Source organism: Lipotes vexillifer, unplaced genomic scaffold, assembly GCF_000442215.2.
Source record: "Lipotes vexillifer unplaced genomic scaffold, Lipotes_vexillifer_v1.1 scaffold100, whole genome shotgun sequence".
Lineage (NCBI taxonomy): Eukaryota > Metazoa > Chordata > Mammalia > Artiodactyla > Lipotidae > Lipotes > Lipotes vexillifer.
This window is the reverse complement of record NW_006774075.1, coordinates 4,387,885-4,394,131: the sequence shown is the minus strand read 5'-3', so window position 1 is coordinate 4,394,131 and position 6,247 is coordinate 4,387,885.

The window sequence follows — 6,247 nt, the reverse complement described above, 5'->3', positions numbered from 1 at the left end:
TCTTTCCATTCCCTAAGTTACTTCTTGCTTTTTAGTTTTTATTCTTTTTATGTAATTAAAATGGCCCATAACATCAGAATGTTAAGAATCAATTTAAAGAGAAAGGTGAAGAATAAGGTAGCAAGCATTCTCAGTTTTATTCTAAGTGAAATTATTTAGGTTTTATTCTATCAGGAGACCTTGATATGAGAAAATATTCAGTCATACATTGATACCTTGACTATTCTGTGATATTGCGTGGAGTACTGTCTGGGTATATAATCAGTAGGTTTATTATTAAGTGCCATGTGAACATTGAGGTTGACACACCTCAACAGAAAGAAACTTACATTGGTCGCATTTTATCTTGATGAACACAGAGCTGTATTTCAAGTGGGGAGTGGCGGGGGCAATTTCTTCAACCTGTCTATCTTGTAATACAGGCTTCATGTGATCCATTGCTTCTGACATCTGATCCTTTATTTCCCATCCAATATTCACCTCATGTGGCACCTCTTCACAAGAACAGTCAAACAGCACAGCTGGAGTTAATAAACTGAAGGAGGATGCCCATTACCAGTTACAGACATTTCTGGTGTTTGGGGCTTTCAGTATTTCATTATCTCTGCATCAGCACCAGTAGTCTCACAGCTGAAAAGCCATCAAAATAATGCAGCTTGAAATGATAAATGAAAGGAATGTAACAACTGCAGCACTGAACATTTGATTCTCTGGACGTTTTTTTTTGCAAGGGTATGTTTGTTTATTTGTACCTTTTCTTTGTTGGCAATCATATTCCACCACAGTCCATCTTGATGTGGTAATAGCAGTGTGTCTCATCATTCTTTCTCATTAAAACAGATGTGAGATATTCTCCATGAGTAGGGCTATCCACAATTTCAATCTTCCAAACAAATATCTCGAGGCAGAGTGAAAAAAAGATACTATAATAATGTTAACAGTGTATGTGTGTGTGTGTTTTGATTGCTTTTGGACCAACTTAGTATTTAAAAGTTGTAGCAAATTTGTCTTGTTTTATATTCTTTTGATTTAACACCAAAATTCTTAAGCACTCCACCACGCCAGATTCTGTACCTGAATGGATACCTCTATTAAATAATTGTGTATATCACCTCCATTAATGGCCTCACCCCCCACTTTAGGCAGTTTAATTACGTTGTCTATTATTATAATTACTCATCTGCCTAAACTGTCCAAACACTTGCTTCTCTTTAGCTTCACTGTATTTCTTTGGCAAAAATCATACTGCAGCAAAATCCACTTGTCTACCTCTGAACGGACTGTTCTCATGCCACTAAACGGGGCTGTATGTCCATCATGACTGGTTTCACTAAATTCACAATCATAAGTTCAATTGGATCCTCATTCTTCCTAATAATCTATTTTCCTAACCCACTCATCTCTCATACATAACTGCGTCATATCTTTTTCTCTTTCCTCAAAATTCCAAACCTACTTCTCTGCAAAGATTAACACAACTTCCAAAGTTAGCTTCCACATCCACTACCTACCAGTTTTTCCATAACTAAACAGTGTTGTAGGGGAGGAAAACAATTTCATTTACCCTCTGACAGTCCCTGGCTGGGTCTAAAATGAAACTGACAAAGATTAACATGAGAAAACTTAGCATGTTTGATGTTGAACTCCCAATCTTATCAAATCTATCCCCTCTGCAGTTTTCACCAGCTCAAGAAGTTTTCGCCTTCTTGTTTCTAGTGACTCAGACCGAAAACCTTGAAGTCATCCTTGATTCTTTTTTCTCAAAATCTTCATCAATTCATCAGGAAATGCAATTAGCTTTAGTCTCAGAATATATTCAGAATCCCAGACTTCTCACCACTGCTGCTGCAATGAGCTTGGTTTGAATTACCCTTATATTTATAACTATAACCAAAAAGGTCTTCCTGCTGTTACCTTATAAGATTTGGGAGAGGTCTTTTAGCTTGAGTAATTTCATCCAGAGCAAGAATGTCTAAGACTATGCAATTACCTCTAAGATCAAATCTCCTATACTTTGGTGCCTTGTGAGATTTGAATTATTTCCAAATAAGGGACAGATAATGGGTATCTGACCTAAGCCCCTAAAGAACATCATAATAAAAGAGGTTTGTTCTCACCCACAATTAACGTTGATTTACTAAGTAACTACTATGAGTTAAGAATGATCCTAGGTGATGGGTCTCTAGCCATAAACATTACACAGTCTTTGATCTCAAAAAGTCCTGAGTCTATCTTATACCCAATAATTTGTACCTCCCAAGGTATGCTAAAGGATGTACTACACAATACGGGGAATATAAGACAATATTTTGTAATAACTGTAAATAGAAAGTAACCTTTAAAATCGTATAAAAATAAAAAATCCCTCAAAACAGAATTAATTAATTGATTTAATTAATTAATTAAATTCTGAGTCTAATGCATGTTACAATTACTAACCAGATAAATGCAATGGAAAGCAGAAAGGGCTTTTATGGTGTATGTACAAATTACAATAGGAACCCACAGCATCCCAGCTTAATTCAGTATTGGAGGCAGAAGTCATTTCATAATCTCTTGGCTCAGCCTTTCTTTTTTTCCTCCAATTTTCTAAATGAAAAACATTATAATAAATGATTTTTAGCCCTTAGCCTGAATAGCCTGTAATTTTATTTTTTTTAAGTGTATCAAATGAAATTCTACTATCACTACTTTCAACGACTATGAGTAAAGACAATGTACCCATTTCTCTAAACACATAATTAGAAGGATATTGCTAAAAACCTTAAGAGGGAAGTTCTGCCTATGAATAGGAACATAGAGGAAACTGTATCTAAGTAAAATAATTTAGTATTGTATGATTAAAGTGTTCTGGAACAGGAGAGGCATTCAGTTCAATCCACTGAAAGAAATGATGATAAATAAATTATATATCAGGTACTGTGCTAGGATCCCTGGGAGAGGCAAAGATGGTTAGACCTAGTCCTGAACTAAAGATTTCATAATATACTGGCAAATGTGAATGCACACAAGGTTAGGTATAATACAAAGTAAATATTTTGAACACAAAATGCTACTGAACTCAGGTTTGGCTGTTTGTTGCTCAAAAATCCAGTACTGAGAGACAAGTGTTGGATAAAAGGAAAGATAACTTTATTGAGGACGCCAGTGATCCTGAGGAGAAGGTGGACTCATGTCCCAAAGAACCAATTCCCCACTGCTGATCAGGGGGAAAGAGCTTTTAAAACAGAGTTTCAGGGGTGCATAGGCATGGCAGGAGGTGGGGAAGGGAGCTACGTGCAGAACAGCACAGTTAACTCCAACAGTCATCTTGAAATTGGTCATGTGGTGGTCTGATCAGTGTCACGGTGACTGTTTTAAGTACAGTTAATCTTTAACTGCAGGGTTGGTTTGTTCCCATTTCCTTGAGGCCAGCTCTTGGAATTGTGTAAGACGGAGAAGCTTATGTCATGGCTACAGTGTGGTCATCATGTAGTTAACTTCTTCTGCCTGGTAGGGGTTTCAGTATCTGCAAAACAGCTCAAAGGATATGGCTCAGAATATTATCTGTAGCCCTTGAGGAGGAACTAGAGGTCCTTGACTTTGCTTAATGGCTAAACTTATTATTTTGTCTTGCTTGACCGTTTTCTTTGTTTCTGCATTTTCTCACTTCTCTGATTAAATTTATCTTTGGCTAAAGTTTTTTTTACAGAAAAGAGGCAAGTGGAGGACATGGTCAGGGCGTGGGGGGGGGAGTGGGGTCTGTCCCAGTCCCAGGAAGGCTCCACAGGGTTCTGGCTCAGTTACAAATATACAAAGAACCCTAGGGGACAAAGGAAAAGAATGCTACTGAGGAGGCCTTGGGAAGGGTTTTCTCTGAACTTTCTTTCCCAGTCTCCCTTGCAGCTAGACTCCTTCAGACACTTGAGTGGGGATTTAATCAGACAGAACAATGTGAAGAAGTAGCACACAGAGAATCTATGCCTTGGAGTGGCAGCAGTGGCAGTGAAGAAGTGAGGGATGTGACCCTCAGTATCTGTGCCCAACAGATACTGTGGTGGGTCCTCCCTGGACTTCCCCACAGTGTGGTTAGCTTGTCCTTGAAGAGCAGCCTCCAAGCCTGACTCTCTATGCCTTCTGGAGAGTCTGTGAGCTTCCCAATACACTTTATTCAATGGTTCTTCTGCCTAAATGAAGTAGAGAGCATTCTATATCCTGCAGCTGATAGTTCAGTCACAAGAATAAAGTGGCAGTATATTCTAATCATTAGAAGCATGGGCTTTAGAATTTCAACTTGTGCTTGAACCCTTTCTTTTCCATTCCTTTAACATATATTTATGGTTCACTAACCTTTACCTCTCTAAGACTCAGTCACCAATTTTATACTTGGAAAAACAGTAATAGCAAATTCATAAAATTGATATACATATTAAATGATTTAATGCATAAAAGGACCATGTATATCCCAGTAACTGTACAATAAAAAATATTACTATATGAGCTATAATTCCAACTAAACTAATGTGTCCCTGACTCCAAAACACATAGTTTTTGACTATTACACACTATTCCTCCTGATATTTTAACCTTCCTAATCTGTCCTTTGGAATTCGGAACATATTTTCAAGAAGTTCTCCTTGCTAAGAATGGATCATTTATTTCATACTCCTGCAACTAGGGATCATTGCCTTGAAAAATAAAAGCATGTAATAAATATTGTAATATTTCAGACTATATTTTTTCTTCACTGCTGGGATTATCATCCTTATAAAGTCCCTTACTGACAGAAAAAAAAAAAGTGTGCTAATTTAAATTAATTAAACTCAAATTGACAAAAAAGGAGAAAAATATACAACTACTATGTTTAAGATTGACCTTTTACCAACTGAGTGCAACAATATCCTGCAGAGAAACAAACAAACCATTTAAAGCAATTATACTCCAATAAAGATGTTAAAAAAAAAAATCCTGCAGAGGAGGTAAAATGTACCTGGCCCAGGCGGAGACTGTTATAGACTGTTATAGATACCGATTATCACTGAAAAATAGTCTGAGACGTTAGAAGACTCACGGTGCTTCAAAGAGATGCTTCTCACTTTGACACTCATTAAGGTTTGATTTTTGAATTTTCAAAGCAAAACTACAGTAGACATTTTGCAGTGATTTTTTTTACATACCAAAAAAAAAAATCACCAAGAATATCTTTATTTTGCTTTAAGTGCATTTTTATATTGATGGTGTAGAACGCCTTATAAAAAATAAAACATCAATTTTATTGGGAAAAATTTAGCTTCCTTGACATTATTTCTATTCATCTTGAACATTTCTTGCTTTAAAACTGTTTAAAATACATCTGATCAGGACACAATTTATGTATGTCTGAGTACTCCTTTCTACTGACTTTTGTCTTTCCCTGCTCTGATCCCTTCCCCATATTTCCATCTCATTAGAATTGCATTTGCTCAGACAGAGACAGGGCAGAACAAGTGAAGGACAGAAGAACATATTTAGGTGGAGAAGACTGATTTATCTACACAATAAATAGCTAGGAGTAAAAGAGATGGGAAATCTGAACTGAGGAAGAGTTGCTGAAAAGCTTCCTGAATTAGTTACTGGGAAAATTTAAAAGACTTGATAAAGGAGGTGCCCTGGAACAATTTTATGCCATGAGAGAATTAAAGAGGAAAGGAAAGGAGACTTGAAGAGCACTACTATATACAGCTGAACCTTGAATAAAACGGGTTTGAACTATGTAGGTACACTTATATGCAGATATTTTTCAATAGTAAATATTATAGCCCTACAGGGTCCATGTTGGTGGAATCCACAGATGCAGAGGAATTGAGGATGTGCAGGGCAGACTATAAATTATGTATGGACTTTGGATCGTGCGCAGGGTCAGCACTCCTAACCACCATGTTGTTAAAGGGTCAACTATATAATGAACTGGAACTCAAAGTTTTCAAGCAGTGTGTAGGCATAGGTATTCTTTTATAAAAGATTTGATTATTGAATTATACTTATTTATTAATCCCTGGGACTCACCATACAAAACTATTCCAATTCACACTGGGAGTTAAAAAAGAGTCTGCTTTTTTTTTAAAGTTCATTAAGTACATGAGTGGAAAATAGCTAACTGAGGGTGATAATCTTTACATTGCTCCTGGAACCTACCTGAGCAAATCATTACCACTAATTCTAAGCACAGTAAAAGAAGCTCAATGAAGCAATTCCAAGTGATCACTTGGAATAAATATACTTACTAAAT